This window comes from Lissotriton vulgaris, chromosome 5, assembly GCF_964263255.1.
Source record: "Lissotriton vulgaris chromosome 5, aLisVul1.2, whole genome shotgun sequence".
NCBI classification, from domain to species: Eukaryota; Metazoa; Chordata; class Amphibia; order Caudata; family Salamandridae; genus Lissotriton; species Lissotriton vulgaris.
Window position 1 is genome coordinate 1873624496 of NC_141693.1, and position 26021 is coordinate 1873650516.

The 26021-nt window shown below is 51.1% G+C and overlaps 1 protein-coding gene and 1 long non-coding RNA gene across 4 annotated transcripts in view; both read left to right on the forward strand.

Annotated features, from left to right (window-relative positions):
* The window catches only part of THRA (thyroid hormone receptor alpha), a 789997-nt gene that overhangs the window by 421901 nt on the left and 342075 nt on the right, over positions 1 to 26021 (forward strand). The gene's annotated exons all lie outside the window — the stretch shown is intronic.
* Positions 6483 to 14955, forward strand: LOC147717576 (uncharacterized). Its single transcript, XR_015295813.1, has 3 exons — positions 6483 to 6904; positions 7265 to 7574; positions 14537 to 14955. It is a non-coding gene; the product is annotated as an uncharacterized LOC147717576 (long non-coding RNA).

The window sequence follows — 26021 nt, forward strand, 5'->3', positions numbered from 1 at the left end:
GTCTGTGGGATGTGTGTTGCTGTGCCACATGTCTCTCTGTGTCTGTGCCGGGAGTCTGTCTGTGAGATGTGTGTTGCTGTGCCACATGTCTCTCTGTGTCTGTGCTGGGAGTCTGTCTGTGAGATGTGTGTTGCTGTGCCACATGTCTCTCTGCGTCTGTGCTGGGAGTCTGTCTGTGGGATGTGTGTTGTTGTGCCACATGTCTCTCTCGTCTGTGCCGGGAGTCTGTCTGTGGTATGTGTGTTGCTGTGCCACATGTCTCTCTGTGTCTGTGCTGGGAGTCTGTCTGTGGGATGTGTGTTGTTGTGCCACATGTCTCTCTCGTCTGTGCCGGGAGTCTGTCTGTGGGATGTGTGTTGCTGTGCCACATGTCTCTCTTGTCTGTGCTGGGAGTCTGTCTGTGAGATGTGTGTTGCTGTGCCACATGTCTCTCTCGTCTGTGCCGGGAGTCTGTCTGTGGGATGTGTGTTGCTGTGCCACATGTCTCTCTGTGTCTGTGCTGGGAGTCTGTCTGTGGGATGTGTGTTGCTGTGCCACATGTCTCTCTCGTCTGTGCCGGGAGTCTGTCTGTGAGATGTGTGTTGCTGTGCCACATGTCTCTCTGTGTCTGTGCCGGGAGTCTGTCTGTGGGATGTGTGTTGCTGTGCCACATGTCTCTCTGTGTCTGTGCCGGGAGTCTGTCTGTGAGATGTGTGTTGCTGTGCCACATGTCTCACTGTGTCTGTGCTGGGAGTCTGTCTGTGAGATGTGTGTTGCTCTGCCACATGTCTCTCTGTGTCTGTGCTGGGAGTCTGTCTGTGGGATGTGTGTTGCTGTGCCACATGTCTCTCTGCATCTGTGCCGGGATTCTGTCTGTGGGATGTGTGTTGCTGTGCCACATGTCTCTCTTGTCTGTAATGGGAGTCTGTCTGTGGGATGTGTGTTGCTGTGCCACATGTCTCTCTGCATCCGTGCCGGGATTCTGTCTGTGGGATGTGTGTTGCTGTGCCACATGTCTCTCTGTGTCTGTGCTGGGAGTCTGTCCGTGGGATGTGTGTTGCTGTGCCACATGTCTCTCTGTGTCTGTGCAGGGAGTCTGTCTGTGGGATGTGTGTTGCTGTGCCACATGTCTCTCTGTGTCTGTGCAGGGAGTCTGTCTGTGGGATGTGTGTTGCTGTGCCACATGTCTCTCTGCATCTGTGCCGGGATTCTGTCTGTGGGATGTGTGTTGCTGTGCCACATGTCTCTCTGCATCTGTGCCGGGATTCTGTCTGTGGGATGTGTGTTGCTGTGCCACATGTCTCTCTCGTCTGTGCTGGGAGTCTGTCTGTGGGATGTGTGTTGCTGTGCCACATGTCTCTCTGCGTCTGTGCCGGGAGTCTGTCTGTGGGATGTGTGTTGCTGTGCCACATGTCTCTCTGTGTCTGAGCTGGGAGTCTGTCTGTGGGATGTGTGTTGCTGTGCCACATGTCTCTCTGCGTCTGTGCCGGGAGTCTGTCTGTGGGATGTGTGTTGCTGTGCCACATGTCTCTCTGTGTCTGAGCTGGGAGTCTGTCTGTGGGATGTGTGTTGCTGTGCCACATGTCTCTCTGTGTCTGTGCTGGGAGTCTGTCTGTGGGATGTGCGTTGCTGTGCCACATGTCTCTCTCGTCTGTGCTGGGAGTCTGTCTGTGAGATGTGTGTTGCTGTGCCACATGTCTCTCTTGTCTGTGCTGGGAGTCTGTCTGTGGGATGTGTGTTGCTGTGCCACATGTCTCTCTTGTCTGTGCTGGGAGTCTGTCTGTGGGATGTGTGTTGCTGTGCCACATGTCTCTCTGCGTCTGTGCCGGGAGTCTGTCTGTGGGATGTGTGTTGCTGTGCCACATGTCTCTCTGTGTCTGAGCTGGGTGTCTGTCTGTGGGATGTGTGTTGCTGTGCCACATGTCTCTCTGTGTCTGTGCTGGGAGTCTGTCTGTGGGATGTGTGTTGCTGTGCCACATGTCTCTCTGTGTCTGTGCTGGGAGTCTGTCTGTGAGATATGTGTTGCTGTGCCACATGTCTCTCTGTGTCTGTGCTGGGAGTCTGTCCGTGGGATGTGTGTTGCTGTGCCACATGTCTCTCTGCATCTGTGCCTGGATTCTGTCTGTGGGATGTGTGTTGCTGTGCCACATGTCTCTCTCGTCTGTGCCGGTATTCTGTCTGTGGGATGTGTGTTGCTGTGCCACATGTCTCTCTCGTCTGTGCCGGGAGTCTGTCTGTGGGATGTGTGTTGCTGTGCCACATGTCTCTCTCGTCTGTGCTGGGAGTCTGTCTGTGAGATGTGTGTTGCTGTGCCACATGTCTCTCTGTGTCTGTGCTGGGAGTCTGTCCGTGGGATGTGTGTTGCTGTGCCACATGTCTCTCTGCATCTGTGCCGGGATTCTGTCTGTGGGATGTGTGTTGCTGTGCCACATGTCTCTCTCGTCTGTGCCGGGATTCTGTCTGTGGGATGTGTGTTGCTGTGCCACATGTCTCTCTCGTCTGTGCCGGGAGTCTGTCTGTGGGATGTGTGTTGCTGTGCCACATGTCTCTCTTGTCTGTGCCGGGAGTCTGTCTGTGGGATGTGTGTTGCTGTGCCACATGTCTCTCTGTGTCTGTGCTGGGAGTCTGTCTGTGTGATGTGTGTTGCTGTGCCACATGTCTCTCTGTGTCTGTGCTGGGAGTCTGTCTGTGGGATGTGTGTTGCTGTGCCACATGTCTCTCTGTGTCTGTGCTGGGAGTCTGTCTGTGAGATGTGTGTTGCTGTGCCACATGTCTCTCTGTGTCTGTGCTGGGAGTCTGTCCGTGGGATGTGTGTTGCTGTGCCACATGTCTCTCTGCATCTGTGCTGGGATTCTGTCTGTGGGATGTGTGTTGCTGTGCCACATGTCTCTCTGTGTCTGTGCTGGGAGTCCGTCTGTGGGATGTATGTTGCTGTGCCACATGTCTCTCTGCATCTGTGCCGGGATTCTGTCTGTGGGATGTGTGTTGCTGTGCCACATGTCTCTCTGTGCCTGTGCTGGGAGTCTGTCTGTGGGATGTGTGCTGCTGTGCCACATGTCTCTCTGCGTCTGTGCCGGGAGTCTAACTGTGGGGTGTGTGTTGCTGTGCCACATGTCTCTCTGTTTCTGTGCCGGGAGTCTGTCTGTGGAATGTGTGTTGCTGTGCCACATGTCTCTCTGTATCTGTGCCGGGAGTCTGTCTGTGGGATGTGTGTTGCTGTGCCACATGTCTCTCTGTATCTGTGCCGGGAGTCTGTCTGTGGGATGTGTGTTGCTGTGCCACATGTCTCTCTGCGTCTGTGCCGGGAGTCTGTCTGTGGGATGTGTGTTGCTCTGCCACATGTCTCTCTGCGTCTGTGCCGGGAGTCCTTCTGTGGGATGTGTGTTGCTGTGCCACACGTCTCTCTGCGTCTGTGCTGGGAGTCTGTCTGTGGGATGTGTGTTGCTGTGCCGCATGTCTTTCTGTGTCTGTGCCGGATGTTGATTTTTGTCAGTCCTTGGAATGTTTAGTTTTGGGCCAGTTGTCTCTGTGAGGGATGTTTGGTGCTGTGCCAGATGTTGGTATTTGTCTGTCCCTGGGATGTGTGTTGCTGTGCTTGTGCCAGATGTACGTCTTTAACAGGGGTGCGGTCTGGTTCAGTGTCGAATGTTGCCCTTTCTCCATGGATCTGGTAGTGTGCCAGAGGTCGGTTGTGTCTGTGCTTGTGGTGTGTAGTGATGTGCCAGGTGTATGTGTCCATTATTGTGTGGTGCTGTGATCATTGTCTGTCATTGGGCTGTGTCATATGTCAGTCCTTGCCATGGAGGATGAGGCTGTGCCAGATGTTGGCATTTGTCCTTGGGATGTATGGTGGTGTGTCTGTGGGGTGTGTGATTCTGTGCAAGATGTCTGTCTGTGGACTGTGTCCCTGGGGTTTGGTGCGGAACTAGAGGATTTTTTTGTCCATGGCTATGGGTGGGTAAAAATGAAATTCTACTGTGCCTACCTTTCTGTGACGGTCTATCTGTCTGTCCGTAGGGTGTGTATTGCTGCACACAATGTCAGTCTTTGTCTGTGGTTATGTGCAGGAAACGTCTGTATCTCTTGTGCTGAATGTGTATGTGGCTGTCTGATACCTGTTTTTACACTTCTCCGCAAAAGTTAATCTGTTGTTTTAGATATTTGTACTGTCCTTTTTAGGTTTGTTTCTATATCTTTGTCGGTGTGTAGGGTGCTTGATCTGTTGGTTATTTGGTACGTTGCTCCAGATATTTGTACAGGCCTTGTCTCTTTGGGTGTCTGTCTCTGTGTAGTTTTGTGTTGGGGGTGGGTTGCTGTGCCTGATTTCTGTCTTTCTGTGAGTGAGTTGATGTGCTGTTCAGGGCACTTGTTCTCTCTTTGTGTCTCTGTGTCTTTCTCTGTTCATAGCTGTCTGTCAATACATGGACTGATGTGTCTGTTTGTGTATGTCTGTGGGTGAATTGATTTCCTGTTCAGGGTATTTGTACTGTGTTCGTCTCTCTGGGGGACAGGGCATGGGCTGCTGTGCCTGGTGTCTGTCTGTCTGTCTTTGTTTCTGGGTGAGTTCACTTGCTGTTCATGTTTATTTTTCCTGTCCTCGTCTGCGTGTGACCGTCTTTGGTTATCTCTCTGTCGGTGTGTGGGTGCTGTGCCTACTGACTGTCTTTGTGTTGAGTTAATTTGCTGTTCCGAGGTACTTTGCCTATTCTCGTCTCTGTGTGACTGTCTCTGTTTATCTCTCTCTGTGGGTGCATGAGTTGCTGTGCCTGGTGTCTGTCTTTGTTCGTCTGCAGGTGAGTTAATTCGCTCTTCAGGTGTATTTTTCTTGTCCTCATCTCTGTGTGACTGTTTATCTCTCTCTGTCGGTGTGTAGGTTGTTTTGCCTGGCGTCCTTTTGTTTGTGTCTATAGGTGAGCTGAAGTGCTGTTCAGAATGTCTGTGTCTATATTTCAGTCGTGGTGTGGATTGCTGTCCTTTTTGTCAGTCTCTGTCGTCGAATCCTGTATAATTATCGTATTTGTAAGGCGTTTCTTTCCGGATCCTGTTAGTTGTGGGGCGAACTAAGCTGCTTCAGAAGAGATACTGGCAGACTGCAGATTCGCTTTATTTGAGTCCGGTTCTAGCTGCTCGTCCTGCAGTGATTGGACAGGACTTGGTAGATGCTGTCAAGCCCTCGTAGCCACCCTTACTTCTAACCTACTTGCTGGGGTTTACTCCAATGGGGTTCCTGCGGTTGTCGATTACGGGAGTGATTTGGTTTGAAGTGGCGCATTCCTGTCCACTCCGTTCATTCAAGTGACGTCGATTAATCTGCAGCCAATCCGGACACAGGAGGGTTTGACAAGTATGAGTCCCCTCCTCCTGGCACAACCCAGCAGGACACGCGTTCAGATGCGCTCCGGCGACAGCTCAAACAAACTTGGCAAAGCATCCACCGTTTTCACTTTCTTCCATTGGGCAAGAAGACCATCTCAGTTGCGCCACGTGCTGCTTTAGTTCTGGCTTGAAAGCATAGTTGTCAGCGTGACCTGTTGTTACCAGTTCTTTGAAATATGCGTAGGAGAGCTAACCTACTTTTATCAGTCCTTTAAAATTCACATAGATGACTTTGGTTCCGCCCATTTTTCTCTCATCTCTTGCTATTGGCTGTTTGGTGTATCGTACCATCTTCTAGAAAGTGCTTCCATCGGAAAGTGTAACAGCTTATTTTGAATCTGAAAAGTGCACTCAATCACCACACTAGTTGTCCCATTCAATCCTTTGTCTTCTGTATGCCCTCTGTTTTGCTACTTTTTCCCCAGGATTGGCCGTTTTGTGCATGTCTGTGTTTACATGCGCTAGCAAGTTAAAGCCGATGCTTTAAAACTCTTCAATGATTGAATAGGGTGTGGGGGAATCCGCTCCAATTCCTTTGTTGTCGCCTGTATACATTTCCTTACAGATGTTGCTCCCTTCCACCCAGTGCCCTTTTGGTTCCCCCCCCCCCCCCCCCCCCCCCCACACACACACTCCAGGGCAGGTGGCAGATGTAGTCTGCCGCGCTCTCGCCACCCGCTAGCTTCTGCATACTGTAGCTCAGCCTGAAAGAAGAACCCCACAAACCCATACATTAAATCTAGTTCCCAGCGACGACTTTGAGGAGGGCTAGGGATGGGGAGTTCAACAACTGTGCTGTGCCCCAGCTGCACATTCTTTTTATTAAAGGTCCGCTAATCACTCTAAGGTGGGCGCAGAGCACTTTGGGTGGTGCGGATACGCACAAGAAAGGGTGCCAAGAAACTAGCTAGAAGTGAAGGGGGCAACCAGTCAGTCATTCAGCAGTTTCTGGAACCATCTCATCCTCTAATGTGACCAGAAGTGTAAGAAAACTTGAGGGGGGGAGGGGGAGGCCTGCAAAGTACGCGAAGAGAGCCCCATGCTCCATACCCAGTCAGGATATGTCCGGCCAGGGGCCAGAGGAGGCTCCCTGGCACTAGGGGGGCCCTGCATAGCGGGGACTATCTGATGCTAATGCTACGTTACTGAATGTGACCTCCAACAGAATGACAAAGACCTGAAAGGACCAGAGACCTAAAGTCTGAGTGAAGAGGCGAAGCAGATCTTAAGTGTCTGACCAGGGACAGCTGGGTCGCTGCCAACCCAGCTTCCTACATTTGCACACATTTTTCTTCAGGTTCCTCTTCATATATATCTGTTTCTTTGTCTGTTAATTCTCTTTTTTTTTAGATGTTTCTTTTTTAGTTTCTCTTTTTTTTAGATCTCTGATGCTTCTCTTTTTTAGCCTTCCTTTTTCAGCCGCTTCACCGTGAGTGAGCTGGCCTCCTTCAGCCCCTTCTCAGTTACGTTGCTTTGCGTCTGTCATCTTGGTTTGTTCAGACTGACTCTGCTGTGTTTTTATCTGAAGTATGAGGACTTTTCAGGGGAAGTGGAGTGGTGTGGCTCACTGGTTAGAGGCGGCAGACTCGGGAGCAGAGGACGGCCCGGGACCAGGGTTCAATTCCCGACGCGGCAGGGTCGTGGACCAGGGTCAGCGGACTTGATAATTCTCGCCTCGGTGCCTACTCTAACCAGGGATCACACTCGGCAACTCTGGGCATTAGCTTGCCTCATCTCCACAATGGCCCCCCACATACGCCGGGGATGCCTGGTTTCACCTTGGAGATACCCAGTAGGAACCATCTCACAGGGAAAGCCAGGACGGGTTCCCCAGCGGTCTATTGCGCAGAGATACTCCTTCGGGAGTCGATTCTAGAGCGTTGGAAACCTGCAATTAAATTAAATTAAGGGGGTTGAGGATGTTGAAAGTTGGGCTTGGATCTGACTCGAGGAGTCAGGTGGGTGGCTGGAGTTCTCCTCACTTGGCTCCTTAGAATTCCCTGGCAGAGCAACAGAGTCAGGATTTAATGCAATTAAAAATTGCACTGCATGTCTACCTTCGACACTACTACTGAATGCAGTGCTAAACTTAAGACGGTGACCACAGGTGAGGTACACCGGCACTTGTTTTTGTGGTCCGGCACTTATTTTTCCTCATTAGACCTTGACCCAGAGCAAGAGAGAGACAGAAAAAATGTGAAAAGACAGAAAACAGAGATGTTAGACGGACCGGGAGGGTCGGCCGAGGATAAGGGGAGAGGTCTCCGGGGAGAGCCGTCTCCAGCGATCGTACAGACAAGTAACTTCCCCCCCCACAGACGGACACCACACAAGGTTAAAGTTCAACGAGACTTTATAGGCAATTCTTTAGTTTACGATGGAATGGTACAAGGAGGTCTGGACTCAGGGGTCCCCTCGATTCTGGTCTCTGGTTTGGGAAAAGGGTAGCGGGACAGTCTTGTTACCAAAAAGATGGAAATAGCTCTCAATCCTCGAGCTCGGCGTTCTAGATGATCGGGCCAGGGCGGAGCCAGCAGGTCCCGAGATGGACGAAGGAAACGACGGTCCGCGGCGGAGCCAGCAGGTCCCGATGAAGATGATGGTTACAAACGGTCCGCGGCCACGCCAGCAGGTCCCGACGACGATGAAGGATATGAAGGTTACGAAGGTTGCGGCAGCGCCAGCAGGCAAGACGATGGTGCACGAGACAGAGCTATGGCAGCGCCATTAGTCCGTCAAGGATGAGTTCTTCTCTGCGTCTCTCGACTCCAAGATACAACTGCCTTCCTGCTCTGGAGCTGCCCCAGTTATAGGGCTGGTGTTCTTTGATGTCCGGACCCTCGCACTTGGAGGTCGGGAGGCCCGGGATGAGGGAGTCCAGACACCCAGCAGGGGGGTGGAGCCAGCGTCCGGGGAGGCGATGGGCGAGCGGCACTTGGTGGGGGAGAGCCATCGACACCTCTTTCTCCCATTGACTTGCCAAGTAGCCCGCTCACCTCCTGGGTGGATGGTGGTGCCGGGATGTCTGAGGCCTGGCCAGGCCCAGGGTTGGGGTCGATCGGGGCCCAGGCAGCCTCGTGGTGGAGTGTCCAAGATGGCGCCCAGGATGGGCCGCAGGCCGGCAGTGGATCGAGCCCACGAGGTCGACATGTTCGAGAGTAGGGGTCCCGGAGGGGACGGAGGGCGTGTAATGGTGGTGTGTGGTACCTGCGTGACCGGGCTCGGGCCTGGTCGGGCCGGGGGAGTGCGGCCTTTCATGTGGCCTGTCCAACATGCGTCCCCCCCAGCTGAAGGCGGGGAGAGTTACCCATCCTCTTGGGGACTCTCCTCGTCGAGGCGGAAGAACCGGGACAGGCCATCCGCGTTGGCGTGATCTGGCCCAGGCCGGTGTTCAACCGTGAAGTCCATCCCTTGAAGGGAGATGGACCAACGTAGTAACTTCGGGTTTTCCCCCCGCATCTGCATCAGCCACTGCAGGGGTCGGTGGTCGGTCTGCACCCGAAAGTATGTGCCAAAGAGGTAGGGCCGGAGTTTCTTGAGGGCCCATACCACGGCGAAGGCCTCCCTCTCGATGGTGCTCCAGCGTTGTTCTCGTGGTAGGAGTCGCCTGCTGATGAAGGCCACTGGCTGATCAAGGCCTTCGGTGTTCACTTGAGACAAGACTGCCCCAATGCCATGGTCGGAGGCATCCGTTTGGACGACGAACTCCCGGCTGTAGTCGGGGGCCTGGAGCACAGGGGCGGAACACATGGCGGCTTTCAATTGTTCGAAGGCTGTTTGACACTCAGGGGTCCAGTTGACTTTCTTGGGTTGATTTTTTGACGTGAGTTCTGTGAGGGGCCCCACTATAGTACCATAGTCTTTCACGAACCTTCGGTAATAGCCCGTGAGGCCCAGGAAGGCTCGTACTTCGGTCTGGGTGATGGGGGGCTGCCAGGACTGGATGGCGGCAATTTTGAGCTGCAGAGGGGCCACCAGGCCGCTTCCCACCTGGTGCCCGAGGTAGGTTACAGACCCTTGTCCAATTTGACATTTGCTGGCCTTGATCGTGAGGCCAGCTCGCTGAAGGGCTTGTAGCACTGCTCGGAGGTGGTGGAGGTGCTCGGACCAATGGTGGCTGTATACAGCGATGTCGTCTAGGTAGGCGGCGCTGAACCCTTCGAGCCCCGCCAGGACCTGATTGACGAGCCGCTGAAATGTTGCTGGGGCATTCTTCATGCCGAAGGGCATGACCTTGAAATGGTAATGGCCATCGGGGGTGGAAAAGGCAGAACGTTCTTGGGCCCGGGGTGTGAGGCCGATTTGCCAGTAGCCCGCCGTCAGGTCGAAGATACTGAGGTAGCGGGCAGCTCCCATGCGGTCGATCAGTTCATCTGCCCGGGGGATGGGATGTGCGTCTGTTCTGGTGACCGCATTCAAGCCCCGGTAGTCGACGCAGAACCGGAGTTCCGGTGTGGTGCCAGGGGCGGCCGCTTTGGGGACCAGTACGACAGGACTGGCCCAGGGGCTGTCTGAGGGCTCGATGACCCCGAGCGTGAGCATTTTTGCTACCTCTTCCTGGATGCAGGCCCGTACCCGATCTGGCACGCGGTAGGCCCGGTGGCGGATAGGGGGGCTGTCCCCCGTGTCCACGTCGTGCACACACCAGGAAGTGACACCTGGGGCGAGGGAGAACAGGCTGGCGAACTGTGACAGGAGGACTCGACACTCCTGGCGTTGCTCTCGGGTGAGGGCCTCCGAGAGTCGGACCCCATCCATGGAGCCATCTTTCTCCCGAGTCCGTAGGAGGTCAGGGAGGGGCTCGAAGTCCTCTTCAGCCCCGTTGTCTGTGGCCATCAGGAGGCTGAGTTCTGAACGCACGAAGTGGGGTTTCAGTCTGTTAGCGTGGAGGACCCGGAGGGGGTTCCGGGGAGATTCCATGTCGATGAGATAGGTGGCAGGACCCTTGCGCTCGACTACTTTGAAGGGCCCCGTCCACTTGTCTTGCAGGGCGCAGGGTTCGGTGGGGGACATCACCCATACCTGTTGCCCAGGTTCAAATTCGATGGAGGAGGCATTCCGGTCATACCACTTTTTCATGTCCTCTTGACTGGCCTCTAGGTTGGCTTTTGCCAGCTCTCTGAACCGCCGGGTCTGGTTGCGGAGGGTTAGGAGGTATCGGAAGACATCTGGTGGGTTCTTTAGAGGGGGCATCTCCCAGCCTTCCTTGACTAGGCTGAGCGGCCCCCGCACTGGGTGTCCATATAGTAGTTCAAACGGGCTGAAGCCCAGGGACTTCTGGGGAACCTCTCGATAGGCGAAGAGGAGGCACGGCAGCAGCACGTCCCACTGGCGACGGAGGGGCTCTTCCAACCCCCCGATCATCCCTTTGAGCGTGCGGTTGAACCGCTCAACGAGTCCGTTTCCTTGAGGGTGATAGGGGGTCGTGAATCGGTAGGTAACCCCGCACTGTTGCCAGAGGGACTTCATATATTTAGAAATAAAGTTCGTGCCTCTGTCGCTGACGACTTCTCGGGGGAAGCCCACACGGGAGAAGATCCCCATCAGAGCCCGGCCGACTACCGGGGCTGTCACAGTTCGCAGGGGAACAGCCTCGGGGTAGCGGGTGGCGTGGTCCACTAGCACCAGGATGAATCGATGGCCTTGTTTGGTGCGCGGGTCCAGGGGCCCCACGATGTCTATCCCGACCCTCTCGAACGGGGTGGTGACCACGGGAAAAGGTTGCAGGGGGGCTTTTAGTTTGCGGCCGCTCTTTCCACTGGCTTGGCACGTGGGGCAAGATCGGCAATGCTGGTGTACATCGTTCCTCATTTTGGGCCAGAAGAAGTGGGTCACCAGACGACTATAGGTTTTATCTTGTCCCAGGTGTCCCGCCAGGGGGACATCGTGGGCCAGGTTTAGCAGAAAGTCTCTAAAACGGAGGGGCACCACCAGTACTCGGCTAGCCCCCAGCTCCGCGATTCTTTGCTCACTGTACAGCAGATCATTGTCCCAGTAGACCCAGTGCGTTCCGGAGGTATCCCCTGCGCTTTGGGCGAGCGCTTGTTGGCGGAGTCCCTCGAGGGAGGGACAGGTCTTCTGTTCTTGGCGAAATTGTTCCTGCGTGGGCCCCCCCTCTTGAGGCCACTGGTCGAGGTTAGCGAGGTCTGGAGGTTGAGCTGGTTCTGGGGGGACGTCACGGTCGGTGGTTTCGGCTGGGGCGACCGGAGGCGGTGGCGCCGGCCATTCGGGTTCCTCTGGGCGGGGGTTGGCACGGGCGGCCATGGACCGGGTGGTGACGCACGCCCAGTCCGGGACGCCTAACATCCCCAGGTGTTCTCTTCGTTCTACGGCTGCCCACGGAGAGCTTTCAAGGTCATTCCCCAGGAGGCAGTCTACGGGGGCATCGTCTCGGACCGTTACCTTCAACATGCCGGAGACCCCTCCCCATTCGAAGGGGACGCAGGCCATCCGACACAGACTTTCCGAGTTATCGGCTGAACGTACAGGGCAGAGAATGTTCGGTAGATATTGTTCCGGGGTCACCAGGTGACAGCGGACGGCTGTTACACTGGCCCCAGTGTCACGAAGGGCTTCGGCCCGGCGTCCATTGATGCTCACCCATTGACTGTACTTCTGGGTGTTAGCGGGTAGGGGGACCCGCGGGACCATGTCTCTCCCCCCTAAGCAGGCTAGAGCCATGGCGGCTGGCTCCCATTCTTGGTGTTCCTGTTCATATTCCTCCTGTTCCTCTGAGATCTGTTCCTCCCCCAGAGCAGCAGCGGCTACTTGGCGGGGTCTTGGGCTCTGGTACTGGGGGCAGTTTGGGTCGTTTGCATAGTGTCCGATTCGTTGGCATCGATGGCACGTAACATTGGCTCGATATCCCGGTCGCGCCGGGGTGCTGCCCCGGTTGGCCGGGGGGGTGGTGCTTGTAGCGGGGGCGACCGGAGCGTTGTCTCTTCCGCGTCCTTGGCCTCCTCCTCCTCCTCGGGGACGGTGTTGACCATTGTTGTTCCGGTTTTGTTCGTAGGACCCATTTCGGCCTACTCTGGTGATTTCCCACCGGTCAGCTTCGGCTGCGAGCTGCCGGGGATCCGTTAACTTGCTGTCGAGGAGGTGCTGGCGGAGTTCAATGAAGCAATTGTTCGACAGATGCTCCCAGACCATAAGATTGAACAGTTGTTCGTAGGTTGTGACCTTGCTTCCTTTGATCCAGCCTTCGAAGGCTCGGCTAAAGTAGTTTACATAGTCCACCCAAGTTGTACCCGGGATGCGGGTGCAGTCTCGGAACCTCTGACGGTACATCTCGGGTGTGAGGCCATAGCGGGTGAGGAGTGCAGCTTTCATATGGTCATAGGAGGTCATCTGGTGGTCCGGGAGTTGCAGCAGGGCGTCGCGGCCCTCATTGAGGAATCTCCCCCATAGACCGGCTCCCCAATCGCTTTTATCGATCCGGTGTTCCGTCATAGCGATTTCATAGGCCTTAAACCATTGCTGGATGTCGTCCTCTCGGAAGTACTCTCGAACGACATCCTTGGGGATGTGTACCTTTTTCTCTGTTGCCCCTGGGGTGTGGGGTTGCTCGGACACCCCTACTTCTTTATTCTTGCGTAGGTCGATCTCAGCTAGTTTCCGCTCATGCTCATATGCCAGTTTTTTTTCCTCGAGCTCCCTTTGTCTCTGTTTCTCCTCTCTTTCTTCTCGGAGACGCAGGTGCTCTAAGTTGATTTTTTGTTCGGCCAATTTAAGTTCAATGTCCATTTTGAGCCGGGCCATTTCCAGTTCGTGTAGTCGGGTTTTCTCTCGTTCCTGGATCTCGTCTTGCGAGAGACCCGTTCTTCGCTCTTCAGGGGCCGTGGTGGTTTTTGCTGCGATGCTTTGATCGGGGGTTCCGGCAGCCCCGGTTTCTGCCCAAGATTCTAGGGCCTGCTTAAAATCGTCTTTGGTACTGAGACCGGTGGTAGCGATACCTAGTTCGATGCAGAACTGCTTTAGTTCACGATGGCTGTACTCGTCCAATTTCTCCATCTGGAATTTCTCCGTTGATCCGCTTTCTTTAGTTGACATCGTGATTCGCCGTGGGGTGAGCTACTCTCTGTACGGTTATGCGGTGATTCGGATCGCGCCGCTGGCCACCAATGTTAGACGGACCGGGAGGGTCGGCCGAGGATAAGGGGAGAGGTCTCCGGGGAGAGCCGTCTCCAGCGATCGTACAGACAAGTAACTTCCCCCCCCACAGACGGACACCACACAAGGTTAAAGTTCAACGAGACTTTATAGGCAATTCTTTAGTTTACGATGGAATGGTACAAGGAGGTCTGGACTCAGGGGTCCCCTCGATTCTGGTCTCTGGTTTGGGAAAAGGGTAGCGGGACAGTCTTGTTACCAAAAAGATGGAAATAGCTCTCAATCCTCGAGCTCGGCGTTCTAGATGATCGGGCCAGGGCGGAGCCAGCAGGTCCCGAGATGGACGAAGGAAACGACGGTCCGCGGCGGAGCCAGCAGGTCCCGATGAAGATGATGGTTACAAACGGTCCGCGGCCACGCCAGCAGGTCCCGACGACGATGAAGGATATGAAGGTTACGAAGGTTGCGGCAGCGCCAGCAGGCAAGACGATGGTGCACGAGACAGAGCTATGGCAGCGCCAGTAGTCCGTCAAGGATGAGTTCTTCTCTGCGTCTCTCGACTCCAAGATACAACTGCCTTCCTGCTCTGGAGCTGCCCCAGTTATAGGGCTGGTGTTCTTTGATGTCCGGACCCTCGCACTTGGAGGTCGGGAGGCCCGGGATGAGGGAGTCCAGACACCCAGCAGGGGGGTGGAGCCAGCGTCCGGGGAGGCGATGGGCGAGCGGCACTTGGTGGGGGAGAGCCATCGACACCTCTTTCTCCCATTGACTTGCCAAGTAGCCCGCTCACCTCCTGGGTGGATGGTGGTGCCGGGATGTCTGAGGCCTGGCCAGGCCCAGGGTTGGGGTCGATCGGGGCCCAGGCGGCCTCGTGGTGGAGTGTCCAAGATGGCGCCCAGGATGGGCGCGCAGGCCGGCAGTGGATCGAGCCCACGAGGTCGACATGTTCGAGAGTAGGGGTCCCGGAGGGGACGGAGGGCGTGTAATGGTGGTGTGTGGTACCTGCGTGACCGGTCTCGGGCCTGGTCGGGCCGGGGGAGTGCGGCCTTTCATGTGGCCTGTCCAACAAGAGATGAAAAACATAACCTAAGAAAGTGAGGTAAAAGGGGGAATGGAGTGTCTGTTAGTGGATGAGCGCGTCATGTGATGGAATCAAAACTATACAGCCTTGGTATTTGGCACCTCCGACATGCCATAGCATCGGCCGCAGGCTTCTGAGCAAAACTTTGCGCACCTGCACTTACAAATTAAGCACTGGCTGAATGTCAACATTTGTTATATGATACTAGAGCAGAACAGTTTAAATTCGCAAAGAGAGATAACATTTCAGGATACAGATGTGCTTGTGGGTAAATTAAAATAGGCTATGATCCCAGAAGTCCTTCTAGTAATGCAACAGAGACTCAACTGTGACAATAATAGTAATAATACATTCTATTGCATAAATATGATAAAATATCATTAAAATCCCAAAACAACAAAATCATTGAGAATACATAAAGTAAGAAACTAAGCCGTAAGTTTAAAATATAAAGTATTTGAGACGACAGGCAAGATCCACAAATTTTGCAAGCTTCGCTATAAATTGCATTTCCTTAGTAACAAAAGCGTATATAACTGCTTCGTGAATTGTTCTACAGTTTGCTTTCAAATCTGTTTTCTTTGTAGGCAGGAGCAGTGGGAAGGAGCACACAATGTGTTCTAAAGATTCGTCCTTGTAACCACAGAGGCGACTCGATCTAAGCGGGCGACATCTTGTTTCACAAGCATTCGAATTGAGCAATCGGTATATAAAGAAGACCAAACCCCAAGTACTAAAGTATACAAACTGGATGTGAAATGCAAGACAAATACCTCTGAGATGTACCAAATAAGTATCCGAGGTATAATCTGAGTGCCTGTAACCCTATAGGCGGGCTAAATCTGTCTGTTGTGAGATGACCTTCATGGTCTGCGTTATAAGACCTTCCCAAGACAACCGCAGAAGTCTTGAAAGCTCTGGTAAGGCGGGTAGATTATTCAGACTTATAGAGTTACTGACACCTGCAATGCTCAGAGTTAAACTGGAGTCGCTTAACAATAACAGCTCATTGTATATATGGTGTTCTAGAAAATCTTACTTCGCATTAATGCTCTTGCATACATAGCTTATAACTTCCCCTCTATGCTTTAAGATTAATGAGGTTAAAGCAAACTCCAACCACATTTCACAGTGAGGGGTTGAAGTGCGAAGGACAGGTAATACCTTAATTTTATCAATGTACGTTTTATCGAGCCCAGCTATAGTTTTATCATTAAAAATCATAGAGGCATGCAAAACAGTCGGAATAAGTTTACTATCAAGTGCTATATTAGACAGAGAAATAGCCTGGCCACCGTAAGTTTGAAAACCTTTTTTCAGCAATCGTGTAATTAGCTGTGCTTTATTCCACTTATTAGCTAGGTGCACACGTAGGATTCTTGTCAGTTGTTACACCCAAATAATTATAATGTATCTGGTACAAAGAAGAATCCATAAACCAAGTTACTTGTCAACCGCTTTAATAGAACAGTATGTGCCCCATCACATTCCAGGCGGCTGAGCAGCATCGGAGTCTGTTTACAATCTTAAGGACCAGATAATTGAACAAAAGCCACATGAAGATCAGTTTTTTACGAAATGCCTTTATTGTATTGTCTTTTGATCATCACATTATCCTCCGTTGTCTGTGACAATAAAAGTACTGTAATTATTAGATGTTCTCTGCTGTCCTAAGAGTGGGTGTGTTTTTTTTGTTTTTAAATGATGACGTGAAAGTAATAGATAAGTGTTGTAAGTTCCTTACGTTTCATGAACAATACATTGGCTCATTAATGTTTTTAATATATTCACTATATTCTATAACAAAGATTGTAAATTAAATAATAATAAAAATGTTTGATACACCCTCTATGTATTTTATTTTGTGCCCGCCTACTCTATTGAATGTGTTTTTTTAATAAATATTTTAATAAATATGTGAGAATTATATAATTTGAGATGCTTTAGGTTCTTGTACACAGAATCTTAAGAGTGACAGTTGGGACAAGGAGCATTCCAAAGCGAGGAGAAAGGATTGGGAGGAAGGAGAAAGGAAATACCATATAGTGATTACAACACAGCTCCCTTTGTTGGGAACAAAAGACAAAATACGGTATATTAAAAATGTACAAAATAGCGCATACCTTGTGGTTGCGACGTCACTTCTTCTAAGGAATTCCACCAAGTGTAAGACCCGTAGAAACTCTGTTGCATCCCCCCCAAACATTTTTTAGTTTTCACAGTTGTCTTGCAGATTGTTCGATTTAATGAACTCACATGGCCTGTTGGAGTTGACCTGCTTTAGGGTTAATGAAAAGAGGACCATATCCTCTGCATAAGCAAGCTAACAAATGGAATTGTTGCCTAATTTGGTGGTGAGGCCGTTTGGATTATCCAAACACGGGGACAGGTCTGCCATATATAAAGAGAAAATCAGGGGAACTAAAACGGACCTCATTTTTAGACCGTTCGCAGTCCATAATCTCCGAGACAAGACTCCGCCTGCAAGATTTATTTGCATCTAGGTGTTATCATGCAATGGCATTAAAGAGTATAACAAAGTTCGAAGACTGACCCTATTAGGTAATTTACCCAACAATTTCTCTCATTAACTTTATCGAACACCTGTGAGTAACCAATATAACAAACATATAATGACCAGTGTTTTTTCAACATTCACTAACAATTTAAAAACTGTGATATTATCACTAATAGAGCAGCCTGATCTGAAGCCCATTTGATCAATGGGAATGAGCTTGGTGTCAGTAGCCCAATCATGCAAGTAGGGTAATTAAACGTTTGCAAAAAGTTTTCCTTCCGGGTCCATTAAGGTAATAAGACAATAGGGCTTTGGGAGGGGCGGCGGACCAGCGGAAGGCCTGGCCCTCCCGGGGGATTTTGGCCCGGGGAGGGGGAGGGCAGCCAGCACCTCAGTTGGGCTGGTTGGGTTTTGTGGGCTCCTTTTGGGCTGTTTTTGGTCTACCTTTGGGCTAGGCGCGTATTTAACCGGACATTTGGGGAAACTACCCATCATTTTGGTGGTAGTAACCCAGCAGCCGGTTGTAGGTGACCTGGGGGGTTTCTCTGTCTTCCCTCCCATCCGCCCTTTGTTTCTTTTCATGTGGGGGGGGGGGGTTTGGTATAGGGTTGCAGGGTTGTGCAGGATGGGGTTTTTTCGAGGTGGTTTGTTGGGACCAGTTGCATCGGGGGTTTTGTAGTATGGGGGGTTTTCGTCGCTGGAGCAGGTGCTGGTGTGTTTCTGTAGGCTTTTTTGGTGGCGTTTTTTCCTAAAAATGCAGGGAGGAGTTTGAGTTCTGGGTTTACAGTTGGTTAGATATAAGCAGTTATATAGTTAGGTGGGTAGGAAAGTTGAAAACTGCAAGTTGGTGTTTATTTTGTTACAGGGGGATCCAATTTTAGGGGTGGGGTAGAGGGGTATGTTAAGAAGTATATATTTAGTGAGGTTTAGTTTTGTTCGGCACAGGCCAAGGTTATGTATTTGTAAGGTGCACCTGTTTCCAATAAAGCGGCCTTTTACACACCAACAAGCTGGTCTGTGGTATGTGCTGCCCCTCCCCACCCCATTATGGGCCCAATAGTTCTTTAGATCCTCCTTACGACCTTTTCTTTATGAATTGTATGTTTTAATGTACCTTTCCAGGATAACGGAATTTGCACCTTGACTGTAAGATAAATAAAAACCATCTATATAAAATTTCTGTGCAGGAATCCAGGTCAGCTTTTAATATATCAGTAGGAATTCTATTAGGCCTTGGGTGACAGCGACGTCTTTATTAATCCTGTTCTTTTCTTAATAGTAACTGTCAAATCCGGGTTGCAATATGCGGGCATTGGCTATGTCACCATGGTTGTTTTTATCATATGTGTCATTAATGAACAGTTCCAATTTGTCAAACGGGATAAAGTAATAGCTTACAGGTCGATAAGCCCCAAGCCCATGGCTGATTAAAGACAAAAAAGCTCTTTGAATTGCTCACTTTAATTGCGAGATGTAAGTGCGCCCATGCAGCATCTTGTTGTACGTTATTAATAATTTGGGTTAAAAGATGTTACCAGTCATTTTGCCAATTGAGAGGGTAATTCTCTTTGTTGTTATTCCTGCCCCCTAATATTTTAATCGTGAAATCCTGTGTTCTAAGTGTTTTTAGCTTGGCATTGAGTGCTTTCTTTCATCTGATTGTGCTGCTTAATAGATACCAAAGACTTTTTTTTCATATATGAACCATCTGTGGCCCAAGTTCTGTTAGGAAATTGTAAAGTTCTTATTTCTGGGTCGTGATCAGTTTCTTGTCTTGAAATAATTGCACAACTCTTACAGATAGAGAAAATAGTCAATGTAATAGTGTGCAATCAATTATACGTTTTCACTGTTGCGATGTGAACGTGGGTTGATCAGTAGGGAATCCCCCATTTAATGCCTGAAAACCCGAGTCAAATTAGGATTTACACACATACTGACTTTCAGGCCACTTATGCGACCACCAATTGGATATAAAGGGAAATGGAACACCAAAAAAATGATATGGTGTTTTAATAAAAACGAAACAATATTACATCCACTCTACGCTAGGTGGCTCGAGCTCAGCAATATTCCAGGAACAGATCATTAAGTAGGTGAGGAGTGAGTCATGAGTAACTTCACATTGATTAGGTATGCAGTGATAGTCCTGAATCTTAAATATCTCCACCCGTTGATGAATCTGTCCAAATCTCATGATGTCCTGTGATAGTGTCTTTGACTAAATGCATATTCAAATTTCTATTCAGTAAGAAATAACTTGGGCTAGTATGACTTTTCATTCTCTGGTTTAGGTGTGGGGTTCGAGCTTTTGTCTTGCTTAGGCTTTGTAAAATGTGAGAATATTTAGGTTTGATTGGTATTTAATTAAGTACTCTCCAATCCATTAGTTCCTCTTTCTTTGATAACAGCATTAGCAATATTAAATCCGATGTCCAAGAGGTCCTTGTAAACTCAGTTTTCCCCATAGGATCCCAAAGGAGCTTTGCACCGATTACATTTCTTGTGTTAAAGTTTTGCAGCTCAGAGAAAAGAAATAATAAGTTTAGTATGGTCTGTTGATTTAAAATGTTGTGAGGGCCTTGCAACACATACTCAGGGGTAGAATCGAGGGTATACCGACCATCAGGATGGAAGTTTGACTGACCCACACCATTGGCCGCCATTGGGTATTATCTGTTTGATTTTAATCTTTTGGACCTTTGGTGAAGGGACTCTGTTCTTTGAGGTAATTGATAGAATTGTATTGTGGTTATGTAAATCCATCTGCAAGTTTTTGCCATATTTGGTGAAGTAGGAGTTGTAGAGTCGGAGAGACTCATAGATTCCAAAGGTTTTAATTAATGTAATTCACCTCCTTTATCACTGATCTGTTTATCCAACTAAGCCGGCGCCGAGATGGCTATGTAAATGTAAATGTGGATGTTCTTGTAAAGCGCACTGCGACTCCATGGAGTGTTCTGGCGCTGTAGACCGCTGGGGAACCCCTCCTGGTTTTCCCTGTGAGATGGTCCCTTTCTGGGTATCTCCAAGGTGAAACCAGGCATCCCTGGCGTCTGTCCGGGGCCATTGTAGAGATGAGGCAAGCTTAATGCCCAGAGTTGCCGAGTGCGTTCCCTGGTTAGAGTAGGCACCGAGGCGAGAATTATCGAGTCCGTTGACCCTGGTCCAAGACCCTGCCGCGTCGGGAATTGAACCCTGGTCCCGGGCCGTCCTCTGCTTACGGGTCTACCGCCTCTAACCAGTGAGCCACACCACTCCACTTTAACATTAACTGATTCTATGCATTCGGAGGCTCCCTTTAAAGGAGGTTCACCTTTAGAGACTTCAGCAACAGTACACTTCCTCAGGACTAATGGTAAGTCTGTTGAAGTGCTGTCAGGAGTATTAGACAATGGTCTAGGTTCCTCTACTAGGTTACCGTCAGTATTCCTGGATTGAGATTCCAGGAGGTTTAGCCCCTTAGCCATTATCTTTCTTGAAAATTGAAAAAGGCTTTACAAGGATTTTGGATTGATTAGTTGTTTTATGACTAGACTTTGAGTCCTTCCACGTGGCTTTTTTGTTTAGCCTTCTTAACTTTTTCAAGCATTGCTTACTGACAGAGGGTTGACGTGCCGCTTCTGCTATGATTGTGGGCACTGCAGATATACTGTCAGTTGTTACAGTCAGCCAGTGACTTCACTCTCCCACACTTCAAGTGAAGCTGGCCTTTGATCTGAATAAGAACCTGTAATAAAAGAGGGTTCCTCCATGGGTGATCTCCCTGCATTTCTCGGTTGGTTAATGCCAGAGGTTGACACATCAGTGGTGGCATTAGTTGGGATGTCAATTATCAATGGTTCATCTTAAAAAGGGGTGCTTTGGTAAGAGAAAGCTTTATTGACAAGAGCTTCAAAAGATTGACTATGAAATTGCTCAAATGTGATACTGTGATTCGGAAAGTTCCGTTGGCCTTTTGGAGAGCTGAACTGATAAGCTTAGGGTGTTTAGTTCTTCTTTAAACTCGTTCAGAAAAAGGTTTGCTCTGCCAAAACATTGGCTTGTTCTCCCACGATTTCAGTCATTTCGGCGAGTGTTGTTGTGATTGCTCCCATGGCCTGCAGTACTGGGTATACCAGTGGCGCGGAGGAGTTGTCTGGAGCAGAGCTACGATAATGGTGAGACTGTGGACTACAGCGAAGGTCTGAAAACAGGGGGACATTTAGATCAGGAAGTTCTTCAAATAAAGTTGTATTATCCAGAGAGCTTTCAAGTGAATTATGTGACTTGGTTATAGGGACAGCCAAGTCTGAGGTGACCACCGTATTACTCTCTCTCATCCATGGGATCCACTCCATATAGAGAATCTGTTTCAGACTTATTTATATGTGGAATTACGTTGATCAGCGGGTCGCTGATTATGGCCACTGTTGTTAGTGAGTTGACAGGAAGGCAGGGTTTTGACGGAATGATACTTAAAGTACTAAAACTTGAGGAAATCTGCTCTAAGTTAAAGGTTGAGGTTGGTACAGTCTCTCATTGGGTGGTGTCAGAGTCTGCTTAATGATCTGCCTGGCACTCCCAGAATATACAGAGAGGGAGACATCAATTGGGGAGCAATCCTCGACAGATTGTTGTTTTGCCTGTTTTGGTGTAATTGATTGTGGCAATTCTGGGAACAGATGCAGGGAATCCATTGAGAGCTGAGCCCCTGGGGTTAGGTGGGTACCACCAAGATGCGAGGTTGTGGTGATAGACCTAGCCTCCTCGATCAACGGCTCGTCATTGGTGGCACTGGTGATATTGTCGCATGTAAAATTCAACGCCTCTTTTTGAGAGCGCGTTTTCATCTCCGGTGCAGTTATCCAACAATTCCCTGTGTCTTGAGCCGCAGGCGTTTGAAAGAGTTTATCAATCAGAAGAGCAGTGCTAGTCAATACCGAAGGTCCGGAAATCTCAACTCGACCACTGCATACGTGTTCGGCAACGCCTGGTGTCTTCATGTGAGCCTACTGCCTTGCCAGACCCTGCCCCGGCACTTAAGTCGGTTCGACCGTCTACACCCCGCACCGCTCCCTTCAATCCGAACCCCAAACTCCATGCAACTCTCCCACCCCTCGCCCCCTCTTGTACCTGAACAGGGATATGTGAAACCACACACAGAGGAGGGTCTGAGGAAGGTGCAGATTGGCTCATTCCTTACAGCTACCGTTGGAGCCCGGCATTAGTTGTTGACCATTATCTTGAAAGATTATTAAGGTGCTTGATGTAGGGTGTAAGAGGCCAAGCGGGGTTACCCCAGCGCCCTTCAGCCGCTGGCACCCACTCTGTAAGGTAGACTCTGGCCCAGACTCCGAGGCAGTCTTATCCTCAGACTGAATGGCAATTCCAGCCTGAAAAGAGGATTGCCAAGCTGATTTACCAGATGTTAGTGACCGAGCTACTTTTGCTGGTAGGAGGCGATAAAGGGCGTTAAGGGTGGTTGTCATGCAGACGGACTGGGAGAGGAGGAGGAGGATCAGGAATAGGATAGAAAAAAAGCCGGAGCAAATGCAGTGGGGAGAGGCAGGCCCACCAGGGGTAAACCTGGCATGGTCCAGGCCCGACCGCAGGTACCACCAGCGCACTACGCTGTCGCTCTCCTCGGGCGAGCACGCAACACGTGCAGCATGAGCACAGAATCAACAGCGTCCTCACTCAGCACGAAGGTGTTTGTACATGTCCCCTCAGAGTATTTCCTACATACAGGGAAACTTCCATTAGAATACTGGACAACGCGTCACTGCACGTTGATCAGTTCAGGGGAGGCAGAGACCGAACAGTGGCCTTTGCCAGACCTTGTCCAGAAAGCTTGTCCAGTCCCCTTCACTTTCAAGAAGGTTCCATGGTAGCTCTACTCTACTGGCATTACTACCATTATGTCTCCTTTGAGGTTTTTAGAAAACACTGCAAAGCTCTTCATGGGAGCCTCAAATCGCTAAGCATTGGAAAAATAGAAAAGGAATAAATTAATTTCTGGAAGTGGCACCCCAAACATCGTGCCGCTGTAACGGGAACAGAGGTGAGAAACCGAGACAACAACAAAAATCCTAGAGATTACATTTCTGTGTAATGATTGATGTTTTCCAAAAAGAAGGTTTTGAGGAACTTCCTAAACATGATACGGTTCTGCTCTGCTGGACAGCAGTAGTAGAGAAGGTGGAACCACCAACATGACGTGTAGGGAGATAAAAGGCAAAGGAAAGAGCGCATAGACATGTAAACATCTCTATGCACCAGGCAGAGTGTTTTACAGATTATGTGCGTCTTCACAAGAAGCCAATGAAGGGAGGCCAGTGCTTGTGAAATGTGGTCCCCAACTCTGAGACCCAAGGCCTGCCGGGCAGCATAAATCTGGACCATTTGCAATCTATGAATCCGATACGAGTGGAGATCAAGATGAGTGTTGTGATAATCTAGCCATGGGGAAATCATAATTTTATAGGAAAAATTGGACATCTGTGAAACTGCTAATTAGCAACTGATGGAGTCGTAAGGCCATGGATGGTGCTGTAAAGGTGGTAAAGCCTTGGAGAACAGTCACCAGTGGCTGAAGTGAAGAGATTGTTGATTCTTGCATCTAACTGAAGGCTGGAGCACACCATGCCTCCAAGGGCTGGCTTCTTCTCCAGACGCCCTTGGTTTGTTTCCTGCTCCAGACCCTGTTGGTTTGGAGCAAGGGAGTAGCCAGAAACTTCAAATAGCCCCCACATTGAACTAAAGCACTGATGCCAGCAAGCAAGCAAAATAAGTGAGCGGAACCCTCCCTAGAACAGCTTCCTTGTCTCTTCCATCCATGCATCTATCCACTCATTCTCTCAGCCTTCCATCCACTGATATCCACTATTTCACCTTTACATTCTATCATCCATTCTCTCATCCATCATTCAATCTGTTCCCATTCCTTTTATGCCATCCAGGATCTTTGGCATCCATCCACTCTGCCATTAATTATTTCCCTGTGCCACCCATCAATCCATCTACACTTCCAGCCATCCACTGTCATCCATCCACCCACTCTGGCACCCATCAATCCATTCACTCTGCTATCGATCCATCCACCCATCTATACTCTCTGCAGTCCATCTGTTCTGCTGTCCATCCATCCACTCTGCGATCCATCCATCTAGACACTCTGCCACGTATTCATCCCCACAGTCTGCCATCCATCTATCCGTCCGTTCTGCCATCCATTTATCCACTGTCGTTCCAATGTCCATCCACTCTGCCATTCATTCATTCATTCATTCACTTTACCATCCATCCACCCTGCCACCCATCAACAAACAAGCAAAATTAGGAATTCAACCCGTGGAATTGTTAATATTTGGGGTGCACGGATTGTTGGGGGTCCATGCAGAGGTGTCAGATAGGCCCCATTGGCATACAGGCAGCTCAGAAAGGCACTGCAGCTTACAGGCAGAGCAAAGAGGAGGCACTGTAACACAGGCAGTGCCAAGAGGCACGGCTGATCACGAGCAGAGAGGCTCTACAGCAGAGCAGAAGGGCACTGCAGCTCCCAGGCAGAGCAGAAGGGCACTGCAGCTCCCAGGCAGAGCAGAAGGGCACTGCAGCTCCCAGCAGAAGGGCACTGCAGCTCCCAGGCAGAGCAGAAGGGCACTGCAGCTCCCAGGCAGAGCAGAAGGGCACTGCAGCTCCCAGGCAGAGCAGAAGGGCCCTGCAGCTCCCAGGCAGAGCAGAAGGGCCCTGCAGCTCCCAGGCAGAGCAGAAGGGCCCTGCAGCTCCCAGGCAGAGCAGAAGGGCACTGCAGCGCCCAGGCAGAGCAGAAGGGCACTGCAGCTCCCAGGCAGAGCAGGAGGGCACTGCAGCTCCCAGGCAGAGCAGGAGGGCACTGCAGCTCCCAGGCAGAGCAGAAGGGCACTGCAGCTCCCAGGCAGAGCAGAAGGGCACTGCAGCTCCCAGGCAGAGCAGAAGGGCCCTGCAGCTCCCAGGCAGAGCAGAAGGGCCCTGCAGCTCCCAGGCAGAGCAGAAGGGCACTGCAGCGCCCAGGCAGAGCAGAAGGGCACTGCAGCTCCCAGGCAGAGCAGGAGGGCACTGCAGCTCCCAGGCAGAGCAGGAGGGCACTGCAGCTCCCAGGCAGAGCAGAAGGGCACTGCAGCTCCCAGGCAGAGCAGAAGGGCACTGCAGCTCCCAGGCAGAGCAGAAGGGCACTGCAGCTCCCAGGCAGAGCAGAAGGGCCCTGTCGCACAGAAGCAGCCTCAGATGCGAAAGAGGAACGGAAGGCCAGAAGGGCAGGCTGGGGGTGCGGGTTAAGTAAAGCGATATAGGTTTGGGTCTTGAAAAGAACCAGCCAGGAGGGCGGCACACACAGGAAGGGGCAGGGGCAGGGGGTCTGATGGGGCCCGGAGGGGCAATAAAGGGCGGCTTTAAAGAGGTTCACACTGAAGAGACCGAAGAACAAAACAAAATGGGACGTGGAAGAGTAGACGTCCTCTCTGCAGCGCTGTATCACAACTGAGGTCATAGTGCTTGTTCCCTTTAGAGGCCCGGACTCTAGGCGCCAGCTGAACAACAGAGACAGGGGACCCCTGACTCTAGGGCGGGGCTGCTGTCGACGGCTTGTATGCGGTGTGGATGTGGTCCCAGAGACAGTGTATCTCGGAGTATGAATCTATAAACCCCGCCGCCGGCCAGGGGCTCTGGGTTCAGGCCCTTGGGTGGGGCGGCGATGCACGCCCTGCGCCTGGAAACACGCCACAGTGGCACCTGCCGGGGCGGGGCTTGAGAGGCCTGGGCGGGGCTTGAGGCCGGGGTGGGGCTTGAGAGGCCTGGGCGGGGCTTGAGAGGCCTGGGTGGGGCTTGAGAGGCCTGGGCGCGAACCTTCGGATCTCCGCTTCACCCTGGACAAAGTTACTTTTCACCGTTGCAAATGACTGATACAAGCTAACCTTATAGGGTAGCACGAGGGCGCACAAA